This window comes from Panthera leo, chromosome B1, assembly GCF_018350215.1.
Source record: "Panthera leo isolate Ple1 chromosome B1, P.leo_Ple1_pat1.1, whole genome shotgun sequence".
Lineage (NCBI taxonomy): Eukaryota > Metazoa > Chordata > Mammalia > Carnivora > Felidae > Panthera > Panthera leo.
This window is the reverse complement of record NC_056682.1, coordinates 131920071-131943918: the sequence shown is the minus strand read 5'-3', so window position 1 is coordinate 131943918 and position 23848 is coordinate 131920071. Positions and strand designations below refer to the sequence as shown.

The 23848-nt window shown below is 39.9% G+C and overlaps 1 protein-coding gene and 1 non-coding gene across 4 annotated transcripts in view; one reads left to right on the top strand and one right to left on the bottom strand.

Annotated features, from left to right (window-relative positions):
- Positions 1–11443: 11443 nt before the first annotated feature.
- On the bottom strand, positions 11444–11550 carry LOC122218749. Its single transcript, XR_006202081.1, has one exon. It is a non-coding gene; the product is annotated as a U6 spliceosomal RNA (small nuclear RNA).
- A 5865-nt stretch (positions 11551–17415) lies between these two features.
- HERC3 (HECT and RLD domain containing E3 ubiquitin protein ligase 3) overlaps positions 17416–23848 on the top strand; it is a 110711-nt gene continuing 104278 nt past the window's right edge. The window contains exons 1-3 of one of the 3 annotated variants that reach the window (XM_042935917.1): positions 17416–17572; positions 19962–20022; positions 21381–21482. The gene's annotated coding sequence lies outside the window, so the exon portion shown is untranslated. The remainder of the gene's footprint in view (positions 17573–19961; positions 20023–21380; positions 21483–23848) is intronic. The other 2 variants (XM_042935918.1, XM_042935916.1) reach the window with 2 other exon arrangements.

Genomic DNA, 23848 nt, shown 5'->3' with positions numbered 1-23848 from the left:
AAACTATTAGTATTTAAGTTTTGGGGGACTCAAAAGTTTTATGTGGATTTTTGGCTGTGTGGGGGATCGGTGCCCCTAACCTCATTGTTCAAAGGTCAGTTGTATCTAGGTTAAGCCACAGATTTACTCTGCTTATTCGCGTTGGCCACACACGTAGATTCTGCTCCTGCTTCTCCTTAAGTGTTTCGAATAACCCGAATCCCATCCACTTGTCTGAGACCTTGATCAATCTAGAAACACCACCGCAGGGATTGTTTTCTATTCCCCATACTCCCTGGCAATATATGAGAATGTACTCTTAAGGCATTGCTTCCCTTGTGGGATTGACTTATCATAGGTAGAACTCTGACCTTCATCAAGCCTGAAATTATTATACCTCATGGGACACAGTGTTTGGGGTTAATACTGCCTTACCCACAGGGACAAGCCCTATAATACAGCCAGTTCCTCTGGTCCTGGTCCCTCAGAGCCCAGACTTCCATCCACCTTCCCCCAGGCTTTCTCTTAAAGTTCGTGCATGACTTCTTGCCAGTCAAGGTAGCAACACGGTTAGTTTTCTTGTTTTGTTTCTGGTATTTGTTTTAAAATATTATTTTGATTGTCTACAGAATTTATGTCACAAGCAAGGTGTATGATATAGTGCCATTTGAGCAAAGCAGCTAAGTGATTTTACCTTTGCTAAGTGGCAAAGCCAGGACTTAAACCCAGATCATGAAACCATGGATCTTCAGGGTTCAAAAGACTTTTTAAAAGTCATCTAATCCAACGAAGTAAATGAAACTCGGATATATTCTGTAACATCTCTGCCAAGAAGTTAGCTAGCCTGTGTTTGAATCCCTTCCCTCCCAGGGCAGCTCAGTCTCCATCTTTGGCTATTCTGAGAGTCATTTGCTTAATCATTGTCACACTCTTTAATCATTCAACAAGTATTTCAGGGCCTGATATGTGCACCAGCAGGTACTATGTGGATTTTGAGGTAATTTCTGGAAGTAACTTCAATTAAAGATAGAAAGTGGAAAGTTCTACCAGAGGAGTACTGATAAAGTGCTATGGAAACTGTCAGACAGTTCTTCCTTCTATTGACCCCAAACCTACCTGTCTTACTGTGTAGCTTCCAAAATTCGGTCTTAATGCTATTCTTCCTAGCCATAAAGAAACACGTTATTCCATTTCATTACAGCTAGTGTGACATTCTTTAGCTGTTTCTCATAAACTGTTTTTCAGATTACTTTTTTCTTCTGATTACACCTCTCTGAACCCATTTCAGTTTCTCCTACGTTGCTCTGCAGGGAGATCCCTGTCTCTGAACAGTACTCCATATGGACTAGTTAGAAGAGAAGAAAGGTAGACTAACTTTTTCTCATTCTAGATAACTGTCATTATAGGGCACATAAAAAACTACATTTGCTTCTAAGTTAGCATGCTCATCACACTGTTGTCTCAAAGTGATCCTACTACTCACTAAAACCCACAATGCCAGACATTTGGAAGATAGTGTTGTGACTAGGGTCCCACTCTCCCTTTTTTTTAAGTTTTTGTTTGTTTGTTTGTTTATATATAGAGAGAGACAGTGCAAGTAGGGGAGGGACAGAGAGAGAGAGAGGGAGAGAGAGAGAATCCGATGTGGGCTCCAACTCAGGAACTGTGACAAGGTAATGACCTGAGCTGAAGTCGGATGCTTAACCAACTGAGCCACCTAGGCAGGTACCCCTCGGATCCCACTCTTTTACATTTTTTTTAAGTGTTTGTTTTCTTTTTGAGAATGAGAAAGCATGAGCAGGGCAGGGTCAGAGAGAGAGGGAGACACAGAATCTGAAGCAGGCTCCAGGCTCCAACCTGTCAGCACAGAGCCTGATGCCGGGCTTGAACTCACGAACTGTGAGATCATGATCTGAGCTGAAGTCGGATGCTTATCCAGGCATCTCTGTAGGATCCCACTCTTAATCATCTTATCCTATCAGATTATATAAAATTGCTCATATGACAGACCACTTACTACTTAAAGTTAATTAATTATTATATTTAATTGTGATAAGATATATATAAAATTTACCACCTTGACCATTTTATTTTTTTTATTTTTTTAAATTTTTTTTTCAACGTTTTTTATTTATTTTTGGGACAGAGAGAGACAGAGCATGAACGGGGGAGGGGCAGAGAGAGAGGGAGACACAGAATCGGAAACAGGCTCCAGGCTCCGAGCCATCAGCCCAGAGCCTGACGCGGGGCTCGAACTCACGGACCGCGAGATCGTGACCTGGCTGAAGTCGGACGCTTAACCGACTGCGCCACCCAGGCGCCCCCACCTTGACCATTTTAAAATGTACAGTTCAGTAGCAGTAAATATATTCACATTGTTGTGCAACCATCACCACTACTCATCTTTAGAACTTTTCATCTTCCCAAATTGAACTTCTATTTCCATTAAATACTAACTCCCCATTTCCCTCTGGCAATGACCATTCCACTTTCTGTCTCCATGAATTTGATCACTATAGGTACCTTATGTAATGGAATCATATATTTGTCTTTTCTGTGACTGTCTTATTTTACTTAGCATGTGTTCAAAGTTCATCCATTTTATAGCATGTGTCAGAATTTCCTTCATTTTTTAAAAAGTTTATTTATTTATTTTGAGAGAGAGAGTGTAGAAGGGGCAGAGAGAGGGCAAGAGAGAGAGAATCCCAAGCAGGCTTTGCACTGTCAGCAAAGACCCTGACACGGGGCTTGAACTCACAAACCTTGGATCATGACCCAAGCCAAAGTCAGATACTTAACCGACTGAGCCACCCAGGTGCTCCAGAATTTCCTTCATTTTAAAGGCTGAATCATATTTCATTGTACGTATGTATCACATTCTGTTTATCCATTCATCCATTGATGGACACTTGGGTTACTTCTACCTTTTGGCCATTATAAATAGAGCTGCCATGAACATATAAGAATCTTTTTGAGACCTTCGTTTCAAAGGGCGTATTATTTTGGGTCTTTTGTACCCAGAAGTGGAATTGCTGGATCATATGGAATTAATAATTATTTTTAATGCTTTGAGAATATTTTTTAAAATGTTTTGCTTGGCTATCCCTGGAGATTTTTTTTTTTGTTTGTTTCAGATCTCAGACAAGATATAAAATGTCAGGTCTGGATAAATTTAACTCAGTTTGAAGTCTCTCTGATCAAATTTGATTTTCAATGATAGCTGGTGCCAATTTTTGAAAAGTCTTTATTGGAATAGTAAGGACACTAGATGCCAATTACCTGTTGAAAAGTATTGAAGTCTAGATACCTTTTGGCAGAACACCAGTGAAGATCCTTTTGTGCAGGATTTCCTGAAGAGGAAATTATTCATTGTGTGAAAACACAATGAATAATCTGTATTCTAGTAGAGTTGGGACATGCAAATAGCATGCCAATGTGATTATGCTAAACACAATGTTGCCCTCAGAGTTTAAAAGCTGAATACTTATTTGGTCTCAATGTCATTTGAGGGCTCCTCTTTAGCCTGTCTAATCTGACAAGCATCAACAGCTGACACAAAGGTGATGTCACTTGCTCCCTTGTTTGCTCCCCACGTCTACTAAAAGCCAGGAGTGCTAGGCTCCCGTGACTTTAAGAGTCCATTCTCTAAAACAATAGAATTTAAGAACTTCAGAGAATAATAAAGAGCCCGCCTCTACATTGAAGTTCTTATGACTTTTTCTTTCTCCTTCCCGAAATACCAATTTACAGCATCAGACATTCTTTATATCAGTTACTCTATAAAAAAATTCCCTTGCTTTACATAAGGCTCATTTATGTAGAAGCCATTAACTTGTCACTGTCACTTTATGCATACATTTGAAACGTGAATCTTTTAGCTGTGTATATCCCAAATCCATTTAATATTTCATTTACATTTACTGAATCCCCTTGTATAAATGATGAATTGTCAGGATGTCACAGAATTGTCATCAAACCCAATTCCGTTAGTATTCATTGTGTCAGCCAGTGTGCTATGTACTGTGTATATACTGGTAAGTAACGTTTAAATACAGACACTCCCTCAAGGATCTTATACTCCTGATTTACATTCTAAAACCTATATTCTTTCAGTCTGCTTCACCTTAGTAAAAGGGCATTGCCATCTAATCAACTGTCCCGGCCAGAAATCTAGGACTTTTCTTTGGTTTTCCCTCTCTCAACTGCCCACTCTCCCTCCCTTCTTTGCTTCCTCCAAAATAGATTTGGCGACATCTACGTCTCTTCATCTCTACTGCCATTCTCTGAACTGAAGCCACTACCGTTTATAGCCTGGATTACTGTAATAGCCTCGATAACTTCCTAACTGGTCTTTCTAGCACTGCTATTGCTCCCCCTCTATCCCTTACCATCTATCCAGGAACCAGTGATCTGCTTAAAACCCCCCAGTGGATTTTCATTGCACTTACAATAGAATTAGAACCCCTGTAATACTCTGCATGGTATGTCCCTGACTTTTTTCTCCAAGCTTCTCTCCTGCCCACTCTCCGCTCTGCCCACTCTGCTCCTGCCACACTGGCAAGCTGGCAATCCTTTCAGTGCCTTGACGATGACAAGCTCTTCTCAGCCTCAGAACTTTGACACATGCTGTTCCCTCTGCTGGGGATGCTCTTTCCCTGCCTGACAACTCCTCACATCCTTAAGAATTAAGCTTAAATGTTTCCTCTTCAGGGAAGGATTCCCTGAAAATGCTGGATAGGTCTCTCCATCAATGTGTGTGTGTGTGTGTGTGTGTGTGTGTGTGTGTGTGTGTGTGTGTGTGTTTTACCTCAAGACTTCTGCTATTTTTTAGAGTATTTTTTAAAATTTATTTGTAAAAGCCTTTTTCATATATGGTACAGATACTTTCCCAGTAAGATGCTGCCTTTTAACTTTTTTTCAGGTTTAATTTTTCTTTTTCTTTTTTTATTTATTTTTTTACTGTCACCCTATTTATTTTTTAAATTTACATCCAAGTTAGTTAGCACATAGTGCAACAATGATTTCAGGAGTAGATTCCTTAATGCCCCTTACCCATTTAGCCCATCTCCCCTCCCACGACCTCTCCAGTAACCCTCTGTTTGTTCTCCATTTCTCCATATTTAAGAGTCTCTTATATTTTTGTCCCCCTCCCTGTTTTTTTATTATTTTTGCTTCCCTTCCCTTATGTTCATCTGTTTTGTATCTTAAAGTCCTCATATGAGTGAAGTCATATGATATTTGTCTTTCTCCGACTAATTTCGCTTAGCATAATACTCTCTAGTTCTGTCCACATAGTTGCAAATGGCCACATTTCATTCTTTTTGATTGCCGAGTAATACTCCATTGTGTGTGTGTATATATATATGTGTGTGTGTGTGTGTGTGTGTGTGTGTGTGTGTGTGTATACCACATCTTCTTTATCTATTCATCCATTGATGGACATTTGGGCTCTTTCCATACTTTGGCTATTGTTGATAGTGCTGCTATAAACATGCGGGGGCATGTGTCCCTTCAAAACAGCACACCTGTATCCTGTGGATAAATGCCTAGTAGTACAATTGCTGGGTCGTGGGGTAGTTCTATTTTTAATTTTTTGAGGAATCAGGTTTAATTTTCTGCTTTAAGTTTCAAGTAATAAAGCCCATTAATCTTTTCCATGTTGTTTTATGGTACCATGCCTAGAGTCCTTCTCCTCCACAAAATTTTGTAAGTAATCACTTATTTATTTATTTTTTCTGAAACTTCTGTTGTTACCTCTTAAACTTTTCTGGAATTTGTTTTGTGTATGGTGTAAAGGAGGAATTTATCTTTTTTCCCTCAAGTTGTTGGCCATGGCAATTTCTTCTTTCCTCCAAGGAGAAGAGTTTGTTATGGATTGGTAATGTTAAAGGACATGAATTGGGTCATGCTTTCTCAGAGTAGAGTCTTCTGGTAGAGGCATATATAATATTGTAGTGGGCATTAGAACAGGAGGATCTAAGATTTGGATTTGAGTGGTAGGGCAGAAATAGAGGAAACAGGTCACTATTTTGCCAAGCTAATGAGCTTAGGCAAAGGCACTTGTTCATCAAGTTTTAGACTATTCTCTAAAGTTCTGCATTGAAGTCTGGTATTAAAGCCTTATCCAGTAACAAGTGTGTTTGTTTGTTGTTGCTTATTTTTTTTTTAGCAAGGTGTTTATTTTTTTAAAATGTTTATTTATTTTTGAGAGAGAGAGAGAGAGAGAGAGAGAGGTAGAGAGGGACAGAGAGAGAGAGATAGAGGATCCCAAGCAGACTCCATGCTGTTAGCGCAGAGCTACACATGGGTTTTGAACCTAAACCGTGAGATCATGACCTGAGCCAAAACCAAGAGTCAGATGCTCAACTGACTGAGCCACCAAGGTGCCCCCAAAATGTTTATTTTCATTTGCTTCTTCCTCTGTGTATATATTTCCCTTGTAGACCTTTAAGGGAAGAGGTTGTTAACATAGACTAAGGTTCAGATATTTCTGATCAAAGATCATGTTAATTATATCTTTCCATTTTCAACTCCAATTATACATTTGTTTCTAAGAGTATATTTTATTACATTATCTTCAATCAAATGCACATTTACAGGGGTGCTACATATATATGTTGGTTAATTTTTTTTTTTTTTTTTTGCATTGGAACAAAAGATATATCTAGAATGGCAAAGGAATAGGGAGAGAGGCTGAGGTCAAAAATTCAGTCAGGGAAATGTTGAAGTAATCCAGCATTACAGATAGGGACCAAAACTGGGGTTGAGGACGAGTGATATAGAGTGTGGTAGGCTGAATAATAGTCCCCAAAGATGTCTGCATCCTAATCTCTGGAACCTGTGAATATGTTCTCTTACATTGTCAGAGGGACTTTGCAGATGTGATTAAGGGTCTTGATTGAGATGGAGAAATTATCCTGGATTATCCAGGTGTGCCTACTATAATCACAAGGATTTTATAAGAAGGAGGCAGGAGGGTCAAAGTTAGGAGAAGGTGATGCTAGTTTGGAAGTAGAGATTGGAGTGATGCCACCATGAACTAAGGAATGTGGGCAGCTTCTAGAAGCTGGAAGAGGTAAGGAACACATTTTCCTCTGGAGCTTCCAGATGTAATCAGCCTTGACAACACCTTGATTTTTATCTCCATTAAGACTCACTTAGGACTTCTGGCCTCCAAAAGCATAAAAGAATAGATTTTGTTTTGTTTTAAGCCATCAAGTTTATGTTAATTTGTTAGAGCAACAATAGGAAATTAATACATAGAGGAAAAGATGAATAGAGGAAAGCCATTGTATGGTGGAAAATGATAGTATTTGATGATTGACCAAGTGAAGGGAGAAAAATTAAGGATCAAAGTAATTCTAAGATTCTGAATCTAGATTATGAAGGCAATGGAAGGGGAATTAGTTTCTGGGGGAAAGAGGAGTTCAATTTTATATATTTTGCTTGGGTTCTAGGGAAGGCATCCCAAATCAACTTTACCTTATATGAGGCTTTGATTTGGGGATTTCATGAAGGTGTGTTTAGGAAGCAAAATGCAGCTCCCTCATTGCACAATGAGGTTTATATCATTCAGATCAGTTATATCAGTTAGAGATGAAGTCATCTCATTTAAAATTCCCTTCTAGAGAGAATAGTTAAATATTAAGCCTTACTGCATTTTAGGACAAATGAGCTTATTTGATTCTTAGATTTGGTAAGCAGATTAAGGCAAAGGTTCACAATAAAGAGGAAGAGAAGTAAAAGCTCCATAGGGTCAATAAATACTCTTGGAATGGTCTTCATAATTATGTGAGTATATATGCACCATTTCAGATTCTTGAAAGGATAGAAAATCAAAACGAAAGTTAAGAATCGTGTACTAATGGCGTGGGGTACCAGAAGATGGAGGAGGAAGGGCAAAGGCGAAGGGGAAGAGAAAGGGCAACACACAGAAACTCCACAGTCATTCTTTTGCTGTAGCTTGGTACTGCTAATTCCTGCTCCTCTTTTCCTGTACTAGACCCATTTCAGGGCTTTTTGTGTTTCTAGAACCAGTTTGCAAAGAGGCTGAAGAGTTTGTTCTGTTGAGTTATTTTATTTGCTGATAATGTATTCTTTAAAAAATTCTGTTTTGGTGTTTTACTGAATATTTCATCTATATTTCTCAAAGGACTTTTCTAAATATTACAAATCTACTGTCTCCACAAAGTGAATATTAAAATAACTTAATAAATAATTATCATTGGCAATCTCTTCAAAGAACAGATGAGGCATAGAAATCTTAGGGAGCTTCTTCTTTTTTTTTTTTTTTTTAAGATTTTATTTTTAAGTAATCCCTACACCCACCATGGAAGTTGAACTCACAACCCAGAGACCGAGAGTCACATGCTCCAGCAACTGAGCCAGCCAGGCACCCCATTACAAAGCTTAATTAACGCAACTATTTGTTTTTCAGTGATATAAATCATTGAGTTGCTTAGTTGATCTCCAAAGTAAAATGTTTCTGTGATTAAATTTGATGTCAGTCCCGTAGGCTAAGAGGTCCTTCTCAATATAGCTTAGATTCAGCACAACGAAGCCCACTGAATGCTTTAGAGGCTGACCTAGAGTCAGAATCTCTTCCCTAAACAATTTATTTAGGTAACTGGTTTTCCACTTCTGTATGGACCAAAACTAACAGTTTCCATTTTGTTTTACATGTAATGTTGACCTTTTAAAAAATAAAAATGATTAATGTCAAGATTTCCTTTTTAAATACTATAAAGGAATGGACTAAGTTTGTACTTGATGGAGTTTCCTATGGGTATGATTGATTTTCTTGGGTCATCTACATAGACATGAAATTTCACTTTAACATTCAAAGTCTTACTTTGTGGGATAAATAAAATAAATTTAAATATTTTCCTGCTTCTACTGTTATAGTAATTCATAAAGGGTACTTGCTCTGCTGTAAGATCAAAGAAAATATAATGATTTGTCTTTGAAATGACTAGAATTTCAAGGTCAAGTGTTGTATAAGTGCCATCTTCTACAATTCATATGCTTTCCGAGTGAAACTAATATGGAATTATGGTTTTACAGATACTATAACAAAATATCAGGTGGCGAGAGGCACTTTGTAAAACAGATTTGGCTTGCCTACATTTGTTTACAAAGGGATATCAATGCTTGTTGGAAAGATGTAGCCCAGGGAATATACTCGCCATATATCTTGACTAAGAATAGACTATGTCAATTTGGAAATGTCATTCTTTTTGATTGAGTTGACACTTTGGGAAGAACACACACGGAGCTCTCAGAGAAAGGGAACTGTAGGCTCAGATGCCAGATCAGTCAGTCCTGGCAATCAACCTAGTCACAGATGCCACAGCTAGACTGCATTAAAAGCCTATTTTGGATGCTTTTTGTAGCAGTGTACTTACCTCTGTACCACAAACTGGTGGCTTAAAATAACGGAAATGTATTATCTCACAGTTCTGGAGACTGAAGTCCCAAATCAAGGTGTTAGTAGTTTGGTTTCTTCTTCTCTGAGGGAGAATCTACTCTCTTTGCTTCTCTCCTCGCTTCTGCTGGTTACTTGGAATTCCTTGGCTGGTAGAGACATGTCACTCCAATGCCTATTTTCTCATAGCAGTTTCCCCTATGTCTCTGTGTGTTCACATGGCCTTCTAATAAGGACATCAGTTATTGGATTTAGGGCCCTCCTAGTCCTCATGTTATGACTTATGACCTCATTTTAATGAAAGTAATTACATCTGTAAAAACCCTATTCCAAGTAACTCACATTCTGAATTTCCAGGTAGACATGGATTTTGGAGGAAATTATGTAATTCACTATGCTATCCAAGGCATTTACCCTCAGAAACATCAGTACAATTCATCAGAACATAACGCTAACAAGGCCCAGGGTAAAGGCTGGGTAGGTTGCTTTAAATGGTTCTAGGCTTGTAGCTATACATCCACCTTGAAATTTTATCTAGTTAATCAAAAAGAGAACCAGGCAAGAACTTGGATGGAATAGTACTAATCCACTTCTAAAGGCTACAGAAGAACTCAAAGTACGTGCCTCTCTAATAGTTGGTCAGTAAGGTCATTTTCTTCTATAAAGCCTGGGACACACTGGTATACATAATAAGGTGATTGATGGCAAAGGTGATTGGACCACAATGGATATTACAAGTCATGACACTACATTTTCTTTTTGAGAAATGGGCAATAAAATACCTTCTCTGGCTACCATTTTATTGATGGACAACATAAATTCTGACACTTTGTCTTCTTTTCATTTTGCTCTGGAACTTGGTGAACCATCAACTGATTGTTATTGGTATGTGCGTGTGTGTAAATAAGAATATGATTAACAACAAAAAAATATGATTAACAAGAGTTTGAGTTTGTAAAGGACTTCCTTCCTGGAACCTTTTATTTTTGGCAGGTATGTGGGAAAATTGGGGAGTCACATGATATCAAATAATTTCAGCAAAGGACCAACAACACTAATCATACATTTTTATGCATTTAGTTATTTTTTTGATATGAATATGTAGAAACATCTTACCTAAGCTAATTTTCAGATGTGTGCCACTTGACTTTTTATTTTACTAGAATTTTAAAAAATTTTATTTTTGTTTATACCCCACATATTCTAGTTGAGACATAAGATGACTTATAAAATTAATACAGTAAAAAAGATAAAATGAAAACCAAACCAAAGCAACCCCATTATTGGTAAGGGGGTTGGACAAAGGCTACTTAGATATTGTGTGTATGTTTAGCTGGTGCCATCTTTTGTCAGGGAGTATTGGCAATATAATATAAAGCCTTGTGAGTTTGCATTCTGCCTGACCTAGCAATTATTCTTTTTTTAAATAATTTAATTTTTTTAATGTTTATTTATTTTTGAGAGATAGGGAGAGACAGAGGGCAAGATGGGCAGAGAGAGAGAGAGAGAGAGAGAGAGAGAGAGAGAGAGAATCCAAAGCAGGCTGCAGGCTCCTAGCTGTCAGCACAGAACCCGATGTGGGGCTCAAACTCATGAACCATGAGATCATGACCTGAGCTAAAGTTGGTTGTTTAATTGACTGAGCCACCCAGGCACCTGGCAATTATTCTCTTAGGAATTTATCTTAAGGAAAGAATCAAGGGTGAGGGCAAATATTTAGTTATATTCACTGTGTGTAACTATGTTACACTATTGTTTATAATGGCAAAGAATGGAAAATAAACACAAAACGAGAAATTGGTTAAAGTATATTCATTTTGTAGATAAATATAATTTACATGAAATTTAAAATGATGTTATAGAATAGTATTTAATTTTATTGAAGATGTTAAATATATTGTTCAGTTCATAAAGCAGTGTAAAATATTATGTATAAAATGATCCACTTTTAGAAATGCATATACATGCAATAGAAAAGGATAAACAAAATAGTAAGAACTAAAAATGGTGGTGAATGGACTGATCTTTCCTTCTTATTTTTTAAAATATGGAAGCTTCATGAATCTGTGTGTCATACTTGTGCAGGGGCCATGCTAATCTTCTCTGTATCGTTCCAATTTTAGTATCTGTGCTGCCCAAGCGAGCACTGGACTGATCGCTTTTCTTTTCTTTTTTTTTTTTCTTTTTTTCTTTATTTTTTAATATACGAAATTTATTGTCAAATTGGTTTCCATACAACACCCAGTGCTCATCCCAAAAAGTGCCCTCCTCAATACCCATCACCCACCCTCCCCTCTCTCCCACCCCCCATCAACCCTCAGTTTGTTCTCAGTTTTTAACAGTCTTTTATGCTTTGGCTCTCTCCCACTCTAACCTCTTTTTTTTTTTTTTTTCCCTTCCCCTCCCCCATGGGTTTCTGTTAAGTTTCTCAGGATCCACATAAGAGTGAAACCATATGGTATCTGTCTTTTTCTGTATGGCTTATTTCACTTAGCATCACACTCTCCAGTTCCATCCACGTTGCTACAAAAGGCCATATTTCATTTTTTCTCATTGCCACGTAGTATTCCATTGTGTATTTTCTTCTTTTTTCTTTATACGTATTTTATACATCTTACATAGCTAATATCTATTACATTTATGAAGAGAAAAACAAGTTTGTTTTTTTCTTTAAGTAGGTGGGAAAATAAATGAGTACACGAGGAAAATGGCAGAGGAAAGTTAAAATGAACCTTGAAATGAGGTTACTTCTCAAAATGCACACAGTAAGATTCTCTACAGATGGGACATACATTTTGTTCCAGGCTTTCAAAAGCCAATGGAAAGAGGAAAACAGAATTAGCTATAATATCTATAAGATACTATGGTGTCTTAAGTATCTATAAGGTAAGAACAACTTGTTGGTCAACCATTTAAAAGTAAATATAATGGCTGATTTTACTGGGCTTTTACTTTTACCTACATGTAGGATGAAAACAAAATACTGAAGACCAATAGAAAGTTAAATACCAGTTATCAGTTTCCCTTTATATAAAGGGTAGCCATAAAGTTTAGAAATACAAACAATACTATTTTATTTTTTTACAGATTTATATTAAGGTATATTATGTTATATATCAACTTTACAGATAGAACCCCTCTGATTCCTTGTTTCTTCTGGAGTATGCTAAAGGTGTAGGTTTATTTAGTAAAAATGAGAGAAGTCAACCAAGATAACACATTGAAGATCCTTCTGCTAGGATGGAGAAAAATTGCAACAAGAACTATGTATTGCTACAAGAGAAAATACATTTAAAACATATCAGGTAATGTCTCTGTCATCAAACATGTCACATATTGTCATGGTAAAGCAAGAAATCATTTATTATGCATATTCACTTTGTTTCCAGAATTTATGGTCAAGTTATAAAGCTGCATAACATTGTTATATGTGTGCGCCTTTGAAATTCCATAGGATCACTTTAGTTTTTCTAGGATATAATAAAACTCCTTAAATTTAATTTGACCCAGATTTAATTTTTAACTTCAGAGAAAAAGGGTTTTTCATTTTGATGAAATTATTTTATTTTGATTTGACACAAGTAAACTTCTAGAGAATTTGTTTTTTGCATCTAGAAAGGTAAAACAGTTACCTCATTTTTCACAGTTAAAACATTTATACACTATGCAGTCACACAGGAACCGACATTTGCCATATTGCTCCAAGGACTTGTTTAGTCAGTGTAGTCATAGTGGTAGACTGGATGCTACTTCCAAGGGTACAAATTTTGGGACCTTTTGAAAAGAGAAATCTTCATGAAAGATGTTACTTCCTAAAGACTTTATTGCATCTTCAGGAACAAACCAAAGTTCATCCTAAAGGCTTTCTTAGGAAATGCTCAACCATCCCATCTTTTTAACATTAATTAATATTAACCTATATGATACTACTGAGTTTCTTAAGTTTAAAGTAAGATGGTTGTGCTTTATCCAAAAGGCTTGATTTTTATTTTTTTTATTTTTTATGCTTATTTCTTTTTGAGAGAGAAAGAGACAGAGTGCGAGCAGGGGCGGGACAGAGAGAGACAGAGACACAGAATCTGAAGCAGGCTCCAGGCTCTGGGCTGTCAGCACAGAGCCCAAGTTGGGGCTCAAACTCACGAACTGTGAGATCATTACTGGAGCCAAAGTCAGATGCTTAACTGACTGAGCCACCCAGGTGCCCCCAAATGGCTTGATTTTTAAAAATGCAAAATTAATTTATGAATAGTTTCAAGAAACACGGGGGGATAGTCATAGTTGCTGTGAGCTCTTTGTAGTCAGGAATAATGCTTCTTGTCCAGCAATACATATAGAAGACACTGAGTAAATATTTCATAATTATTTGATTGATGGCTATATTGATTTACCATGATATTTTCCTTCCAAGTTATTTTTCACATTAATAAATTAAGGCTGTATGTTATAGGACACTTTTCAAAAGCTTAGATAATTCAGCCTGGGCATACATAGGCTTCTTGAGTAAACTGTATAAAAGAACAAAAAACAGTGAACATATGTAAAACATGTTTACAACCAATTTTTCCTTTGAGTATTGACTAGATTGACAAAATGAGTATTTTGGGGGATCGGGGGACAAAGAAACATCTTTGTCATTGTGTAGCTTCATAGGGTGTGCACACATTACCTGGCAAATAATCCTTTCCTTTCCCAGAGGTGAAGACACTTAATTCTTCAAAAGTATACCTCAAGTCAGAATGTTGTGGCCAACATGCTTTTTTCCCACACGTTTGATCTGAGATACCAGAAGTTTGTCTCTCTTTAAATTTACCAAGTGATGTTTGTCTGCAGGACAAGTAGGTTAAATATAGAAAACAATCATTATTACACAGGATTCCTACTGTACTAAAGATTTCTTGCAATTTGAAATAGGCATATGCACTTCAAGAAGTGAGCTGTAAAGAATGGGGCAAATCAGCATATATTCAGGCGGAAGCCCAGCAGCGCTGGGTATCATCCTCTGGTCACTGGGAATTCCTCACCTGCCCGGCGCTAGAGCTAGACCACATGATCCCTTCTGCCTGTCAAAGGCTACAGTGAGAACTTATCACACCTTTTATTATTTATTTTTTGTTTTCCAAAATTTTTCAATGTAAACTTTTTAAACATACAGAGAAGTTGGAAGTAATGTACAATGAACACTATCTACCTACCATGTAGCATCTACAATTAACATCTTGGTATACTGGATTTATCACATGTATATACAGCTATCCATCCCTCTATCCATCCTTCAATCCATCTTTTAAAATGTACATTTCAAAATAAGTTGCAGATGTCAGTATACTTCCTCCTAAATACTTGAGTGTGCATAGCATTAACTGGAGATCAATTTTGTTTACAGTTTTTTTTGTTTTGTTTTTTTTAAAGACAGAGAGAGCATGAGCCTGAGAGAGGGGGCGACAGGGAGACAGATATTTTTTTTTTTAAGTTTGTTTATTTGACAGAGAGAGAGAGAGAGAGAGAGAGCGAGCGCAAGTGAGCCAGGGAGGGGTCAGAGAGAGAAGGGAGAGAGAATCTCAGACTCAAAACTGTCAGTGTAGAGCCTGATGTGGAACTTCGGAACTGGAACTCACGGTGTGATCATGACCTGAGCCAAAATCGGGTCAAGACATTTAACCAGCTGAGCCACCCACACGCCCCTACAGATCTTTTTTAGGTTAAATCTTTTATTTTTAACATGAATGCTTTTCTTTCATAGATTTTTCATGGTTAGCATGTATGTTCTCCTTGGTATGTTTATTTGGATAATGTTTGCCTCCCTTTTGAAGGCAACAGGGACTGTGCCATTTTGCTCACCAACATATCCACAGGGGCTGGTATTGCAGCAGATGCACAATATACAGTATATTTGTTAGGGAACACATGGGAAGCCAGAAAGAAATGGAAGATGGAGCTATATAAATGCAAAGAAAAGGTAAATTATGGCCTCTCAAACTAGTTAAAATATTTCCTATTATGACTATTGTTGGTGCTGGGGCCATTTAAAGCCATTTTGGTAAATGGAGTAGGACATGTTTGTTGAGGAAATTGCCATTTTACATTGGTTCAATTAAGAAAATAAAATGAAAATGGATGGCTCAGTCGGTTAAGCATCTGACTCCGGCTCAGGCAATGATCTTAGTGCCTGTGAATTTGAGCCCCACTTCGGGCTCTGTGCAGACAGCTCAGAACCTGAAGCCTGCTTCAGATTCTCTGTCTCTCTGCCCTTCCCCTGCTCACGCTCTGTCTCTCCTTCTTTCTCAAATTTAAAATAAAACATAAAAAATTAAAAAAAAAAAAAAAGAAGTACTCTAAGTATCTTCATTGATTCTTCTACATATAAGTAAGTTCATAGGGTTCTGGATGTTTATTTGGTAAGGAAGCTTATAGTGCCTCGGTTTGTAATTTAGACATCATTCATATTCCACCTCCAGGCTTGAGGTTTTGATAGCCAACTTTTTTCTCAAGATGAAATTTCATGTGATAAACATGAGTCATAGGGCAAATATATTGACTTAAATGCTGATTGATTATAAACCTCATATTTGGTACATGATTATAGAATCTCACTCTCTCCTTCTTAACCATGGGGTATCCCCCTTTCTCCCATGACTCTTCTCTGGCTATTCCCCTAGCTTCTTTTTGTGATACCATCACTAAATTAGGATTATGTCTTTGTGAGACACCTAGACTTCTATGAAACTGCCACACCTCTGGGATATAAGGGAATCCTGTTAATTTTGTCCCCGTGTATCTAAAGATGTCCAGTGTGATTCAAACTTCAAATGCTGGAACTATTTTCTTAGATGACCTTAGCTCCCTGATAACTTGAGATTTTGCTTTATCTTTCTTGTCTCAGGAGCATTTGACAACTTCCTTTATTTCACTGAGAGTTCATAGGCCTGCCAACAACGACCCATCCCCAGGATACACCACTCCTCAAAACTTTTTGTTTTTCTGGCTTGGTCGATCTATTAGATTCCCAGAACAGGTAACGGCAGACTTGACCTGATTTGAACGTCCTTAGGAAGAATCTGGCCTCAAAGGACCTTTCAAGTTCAAATGACAGGTTACAGAAATTCATCCGCTAGGAAAATCATTCTGTTGGATTAGAGTGGTACTCTCCTAGTGTTCTGCTTCTATGCTTCAAATTTAAGGGGTAAGTGGGGGACAACAGATACATGAAGTCATCTGTGAGAGTGTTTTCTTCAAAAGGACAAGGACGAGGACTACTCTGAAAGCCCCGTGACCTTGGGGAAGAGAAGAAAGCTGGGAGATTCATTGCCAGGGAAGGTAGGGAGGACAAACTTCTTTATCCATTACTGGGTTTTAAGCCACATGGTGTCTTTCAGATGGTAAGATTTAGTATCTGCTCTGCGACTTCTTTTCAGGCTCCTCCCCAGCCACCACCCTCCAACCCCAAGCCTTCCTGGCTCCTGCAGCACCGTTCTCCTCTTCGCACACCCCCCCCCCCTCCCGCAACTCTCCAGGATGGCCAAGGCAGAGCGGGCCTCCGCACCGACTTCCTTCCCGCTTCTCCCACCACGCAGCCCGGCGTTTCGGCAACGCGCTTCCTCCAGTCTTCCGAAGGGGTGTGAAGCCGAAGACTCCTCCACTGGGAATAAAACGCTTAATAATTCACCCTCAGTTGTTACCCTCTAGATTTTTCTTGAGCCCCATGCTCAAGGCTTTTGGTCACCTCTGCATAAATATTAAGAGCCAGAGCCCCAAACCTAAAAAACCGACCCCTAACCTGTCCCGCTCGCTTCCCCGCCTGTGAAAAGCAATCCTATTCCAGAGCGAATGCTCGGTGTCTTGCAGCCGGATTCCGGCCGACACACGCGGGGCCCGCGGGTCCTGTCACCTCAGGCTGCCCCCGCCTCCCTCCCGGCCTGGGCCTCTCCCCGCCTCCAGCCCGCGGACCTCGCCGCCCCGCCTCCGCCACGGCCGCCATTGGTGCCAGCCCGCCCCAGAAGGGCGCCCATTGGCCGGGTGGGAAGTCATTCGCCCAGCGCATTCCGCCGCCCGCAGGCTTGCGGGGAAACTTCCTTATTATTGTGACGCCGAAAACCGAGAAACCCCGAGCCGGGCCGGAGAGACTAGGCTGTCACAGTCGGAATCCTGAGCGGTGGTTCCGCGGCCGCCAAGGTGCGCGGGTTGGAGGTCGGGGTTCCAGGGAAGAGGGCACCGCGGAGCTGCAGCCGCGCGACCGCCGCGTTCCGCCGGGCACGGCTGTCAGCCCGCGGCTCCGGTAGGGGCGGCTGCGGCTGCGGCTGCAGCTGCAGGGCGCTCCCCGCGACGACCTGGGGCCGGCGCTCGGGGAGGTCGGGGCGCGGCGTCTGCAGCGCCTGCGGGACTCGGGGACGCGGGCGGCTGGGTTGCGCCGGGCTAGGCGCGCTAGGCGTCCCTCGGCATGGTGCGTGCCTCCCTGGCGTTCTCGGGGCTTGCCCTCTGACCAAGAGAGCCCCCGCGCCCGGAAAGGCCGGAAACCGCTTTAAAAATGGGAGCGCCCCCCACCTCGACTCGGCTGTCTGCAGACCTGGAGGAATTGCGACGCAGAAAGTCCAAAAGAGGATCCTCCCCTTCCTCCTCGCCTGCCCCTATTTGAATTCGGGGGCTCCAGTGACTCCTCGCGGTGAGGAACGCGGACGCTTCCCCGCGTAATGGGAGCCGGCTAGGCCTCCGCGTTTTGGGGAACCCCGGCGGCCGGGAGGACTTTGCACCGAGGACGCGGGGCTCAGCTTCCAAGCTGACAGCGCGGGTGGGGCCGCGGCGCCCGGCACCACCCACCTCGCGGAGGCCGTGCCCGGCCCTCCTGGCCCGAGTCAGCCTGAGGGGCGGAGCCGGGGCGAGGGTGTGTGTGAACACGTGTGTGTGCGTGTGTGTGTATGTGTGCGGACACGTAAGTGCGTGGACGGACGCGGGGGTGTCAGGAGCTGGGACTTTCGGTAGCAGGGGGCACTTTGAGTCATTTGTAAACGTGTGGAGTGGGCAAACTGGGGCAACTGACAGAGAAGAGCCTGTGTAACCTGAAACAGATGAGCCAGGGAGCGCGGTAGAGCAGCACCTAAAGCAACTGTGCAGTGATTCTGGGTATGCACCGCGGGCCCCGGGGAATGTGTGTTTGAACTTGGCTTTTGGTCTGCCACTGATTCTGGCTGTTTTCTGGTTACGTTATACTTTAGCTTTTAAACCAGCCCCATTCGGAAGTACCTTGAATTCACAGCTAAGCAAGCCTTTCAGGATTTTGCTTGCATTCGTTACACACGGAATGTTTTAGGAAAGACGATTCGAGAGCTCTCTTCCATTTTTGTATGTCTTCTCGCTCCTTCCACAAATAGGAAGCTATTTCTAGAACCTTTCATTTGATGATTTGATAACATCAAGAGGGCTGATTTTTAACTCCAGACTGAGGGGAAAGAAAAGTGAAATAAAATGAGGATTGGCAGCCTTTTTAAATGCAGTGACTCTAGAGAAACATGTCTTGTTTTAGTAGGAAGATTACTGTGAAGCCCTCTCCTTTTGTACCTTATTTTACCTTGGAAAGAGGAAATGGCATTATAAATCAGAAAAGGGGAGTAATAGATATTTAACCACCTTTTAAAGCAAAATAGATGAATTACACATTATCGTCTGACCACACCGAGGCTAGGAACCTTCTGGAGAAAGTAGGCAGGATTCAGGGAGGAAGGTTTCAAGCCTCTTTGGCAAAACTCCTTTGGCATGTAAAAAAGAAACAGTTGATTAGCATACAGTTTTACTTGTTCTGTAAGTAGTTGGGTTTTTATTTTTGAAAAGAAAAACAAATTCTAAAATGTTCCAAGTGGTGTGGTGGAGTCGTTGGTTATAGCCTTTCATTCTGAGTAACGAATGTAAATTAGGATTTGCATAATAATTAAACGTTTTTTAGAACATGAGAGTTGCACTCCTACTGGAGGTACAAGATAGTTTTGCTGCAGTTTCAGAAATAAAAGTAATATTCTCCAATGAATGGGATTTTCTACACAAGAAGATTGAAATAAAGTTCTGATGATAATATATTAAAATTTTTGGAGGACTTTTTCTTTTGAGAGACTTAAAGTGGCTCTCAGATAGTCTCATCTTGTTTTGCATGAAAGAGGATGTGGTGATGAGAAGAATGAAAGAGAAAGTCTTCAGAACGGTTGTGGCAAAATAAGCTATAATGTGTGTGGTACATGGGAAAAATGGAGGAAAATAGATGAAATTGAATTATTTTTCAATAATTTCTCTTTTTAACCCAAATGGGAGATTTAAAAATAATATTTTTCCTTTATATCTACTACAATGCCAGTAATTTTTTAAGGTGCTAGGTCTCAAGTTCACGTTTAGAGATGACATCTTTGTAGTTGCTTAGAGGTTATCTTATTGGTCTTTAACCAGACTCCAGTCTTGAGGTACAGTGTTTGGGGAATATTTAAGCTTGCATAATATATTCTTATTTTCAAAACTTCTCATTTTCTTTTCAGTAACATGAAAGCACTGTGCCAGTGTTAATTATGATTTCTTTAACTTGCAGGTCTGCAAGGTGAGGTAAAACCATCTGGCTTCTAGTCCAAATGCTAAGGGTGTGACCTGTGGTGAGTTACTTAATTTCTCTGAACCCAGTTTCCTTAACTTGTACATGGAGATAATATCTGACTCACAGAGTTGACAAGGGGATTAAACAAGATAAACTATGTAAAGGACTCAGGTTAGTATAGCTGCGTAGAAAGGGACCTTAACAGATCCTTAATGACTTCGTTCTGCTGTGATGAGGTGAACAGAACAAGGTGAGCCCAGGAAGTAGGAGACCTAGTTTCTGGTCTCTGCTTCAACCATTTACTTCTCAGAGGACCAAAGTTACTTGGCCTCAGAAGGCCTCAGCTGCCATTAAAATGAGGTTAGGAATGTAAGTCTCTTGCCTGGAGGTTGGATCAAATGGACTTTATGGTCTCTTTAATAAGGTGATCGCTTTGATGATATAATTCTGGTCCCTTTAGATATTTACTGCATTTAGAAATAGTACTTGCTGGTGTCAGAGGCATGTGTTTCTGTGTGTGAACCAGTAACTGGATTAATTTTATTGTAAGTCAAGATGGATACGGGGGTAAAGTCTGACTGTCTCTTGGGATTGTTTACTTGCCTCTCCCCTGTCTCTGGCTAACATAGGTTCTGTTTGCCTGTAAATATCACCAGCGATTCAGCTAGTGTAAAATCACTGTGGGCAGTTTTCTTTAACTGTTTAGTTTAAAAATTGGTGAAGGGGTGGAACTTGGCTTCATTTTGTCTGAGAGATACTATTGCATTATGTTTAAGAGCATGGACTTTGGAGTCTAGATGAGATTTGAATCCAGACTTTGCCACTTACTAAGTTTCCTTTTTACCTACTTATTTACATGTTCTTCGGCAAGTGACTTAATCTTGCTAAGCCTCAAAGTTATTGTAAAGGGAAAATTAAATAATTTCTGTAAAGTTTTTAGCCAGACTCAGACATATAGTAGGCTTGCAGTAATAGTAACTATTTTTCTTTATTTAGCAAATATTTATTGAGCCACTACTGTAAGCCGGACACTTCTCTAACAGTAGGGAAATGAACAAAAGAAGCTCAGAATTACATTCCTGAATTCTAGCATACTGGTGATATTGAAAAACACCCCCATTTAATGACAGCTTCAGTTGTAGAAAGCATTCTACTTTCTATATCTGCTGAAATGTGCTGAGAGGAGAGTGCATGTTAGAATGGAGGAAATACAGTATTATTTTTTGTTACTTGATAGGGAATGCTTATCTAACATTACCTGGAAAACAAAACTGTGAACAAACTTAAGTCGTGAGGGTTCTAGTTTTCCCAGGTCTGGATTCAGTTCACTAGGTGCTTACCAAGCATCTATGGTTCTCCTGTGCTATGCTAATTAACGGAGACACAGAGATGGAGTGAAACCTGTCCCCTCCACAGAGAAGCTCCCAGTCTGCATGGGTGGAGAATTGGTGGACACGACGCAAGAATCAGCAGCCCTACCTTCATAGTACTTTTCATTTTCTTTATTGTGAAACAATGGTAAGCATAAAACCATATATGTAATATATATGCTAAGAAACAACAATAAAAGTTTAGAAGCAGAACATCAGCCATGTTATTGAAGCTCCCACTGTGCTCTTTACAGATTGTACCCTCCAACTTTCCTGTCCTCATAATCATTCATTACCTTGTTTTTTGTATTTATCCTGGTTTTTTTTTTTTTTTTTTTTGCTTTTCTACATGGCCTTGCCACCACTAATATGTTTATCTCCTAGTACTTGTTGTACTTGTGTTTGGATTTTGTAAAAATTCATCATATTCTAAATTCTTCTGTAACGTTCCCCCCCCCCCAACATTGTTTTCAAGATTTAGCTTCAGTGGGGTTTGTGAGGTGCATTTATTTTTCACTGCTGTGCCACAGTTTATCCATTTTTTTTGTTGCTGGACATTTGAGTTGTCTTTGTTTTATCTATTTCAAACAATGCTGAAATGAACATCCTTGTGCATTGTATCTTGAGGCACATGTTAATGGGGTTCTCACTTCATTGTACAATAAGATAACCACAAGCCATATATGACTTACATTAAAGTTAAATACGCCTCAAATTTCAGTTCCTCAGTTCATTAGCCATATTTCAAGTGTTCCAATAGCCATGTGTGGCTAGTGGCTACCATATTGGACAGTGTAGGTATGTAACATTTCCATCATTGCATAAAGTTCACTTTTCAGGTTTCACTCCATCTTTGTGTCTCCAGTTCTCAGCATCGTGCAGGAGCACCGTAGATGCTTGGTAAATTGGACAGCGTTGGTCATAGGCGTAGGAGCAAAATTGCTGTCCTGTGGGCTATTCACATCTTCACCTTCACTAGATAATGCCAACTTGTTTTCCGAAGTGGTTATGCCAATTTACACTCCCACCAGCTGTAAGAGTCCTGGTTGCTCCATATTTTTGACTTGACACTCACACTTTTCAGTTCTTGCCAGGCTGGTCAAATGTCTTTTGAAGGCAGCCCACAGCTTAAACACACAGTGGAGAGATCATTGTTCTGGTTTCATGAAGCCCCAGCACCAAGTAATGAAGAAGGCACCACCTATAATAGGCTCAGCAGGGAGGAATAGAAATGTTTCCTGTGTTGGCTAAAAGAGAGAACCAAAGCTCAGCTGAAGTGAAGGAGAGAGAAAACAGCAAGGAGTGGATTCACATTATTGAAAACTTCTTTTTGCTTTCTGTGCCATTTCTGTCTGGTAGTAATATTTTTGACATTCACCAGAGTGAATTTTCTTTGTTACTGGCATTTGAATTTTGGCTCCAAATTTTTTTAAAGCTTGGATTTGGGGAGGGCCTGTAGAGCACTGAAGCCTTGGGAAAAAGCCTTGCCTTTTCCCGCTATTGAATAAGACTCCCCTTCTCCCTGTACACCATTTAGGAAATGGCTTCTAAGCTTATTTCAAAGGCAGCTTATCCATCTCATAAATGAGATTACAAGTCCTGCCGAGTGTTATTTAGGTTTCAGTGACTTTCAGACAAGGAATAAGAATCAGTCGTTAGGCTGCTGTGGGCATAGTCTGATTAATAAGACAAAGTTTAGGAATTGTAGCTTATCTTTTAGCATTCAACTTGCTAGGACTGATAAAAAGAGCTTTATATACTCTCTTGCCCTACGCAGAATTTAAAAAACTTTCTCCTAGCATCCTCGAATCCCCTTCATGGAAGTTATGACAGATGGCGGTAGTGGTGCTTTGCTATAGCACAGATTTGGAGGAACATAGCTCATGCTAACCACAGGGAGGAAGAAAGGAGTCATTCCCCCAGCCTCTTTTGGGAATTGTCCTGTTGGCTGTGGTCTCGGGAAGAGCACTAGGGCTAGGGAGTAGCAGTGATACAGCAGTTGACATTTATTGGTCACTTAGTACTTTATAGGGGCATCATGCTAAGCACTCGTTCTTTTCCCCATTTTAGAGACAGGAAACAGTGGCTAAATATCTTCCCCAACGTTTCAGAGCTAGCATGTGGTTAATTCAGGCTTGAACTTTAGTCCTTTTGACCCTTAAATAAGCCCTGATGAGATTATCCTGAATCTTACCAAAAATAGATGAGGAGAAGGGCTGGGAAAAGTACCAGGTGTGCCATTGAAGGAACAGAACGTCTTTCTTCTTTTGCTTTGTGATGGGAAAATAAGGCAGGAAAAGGAGGGGCTGGGACTGAAGTGGCTGGTGTTAGGTTCTGAACTAGAGTGCAGTCCTGTGTTCTTCTGTAGCATCTTTCATAATTTTGTGTTTTGTAAGGAAGGAAAAGATTCTACTCCTCTAGGAGCAAGGGAGAGACAGTGAGTGAGGAAAAATGGGTAGAAGGACCTGGGAGAGCAGAATGCCATTGATGAACATGGCTGAACATAAACCTTAA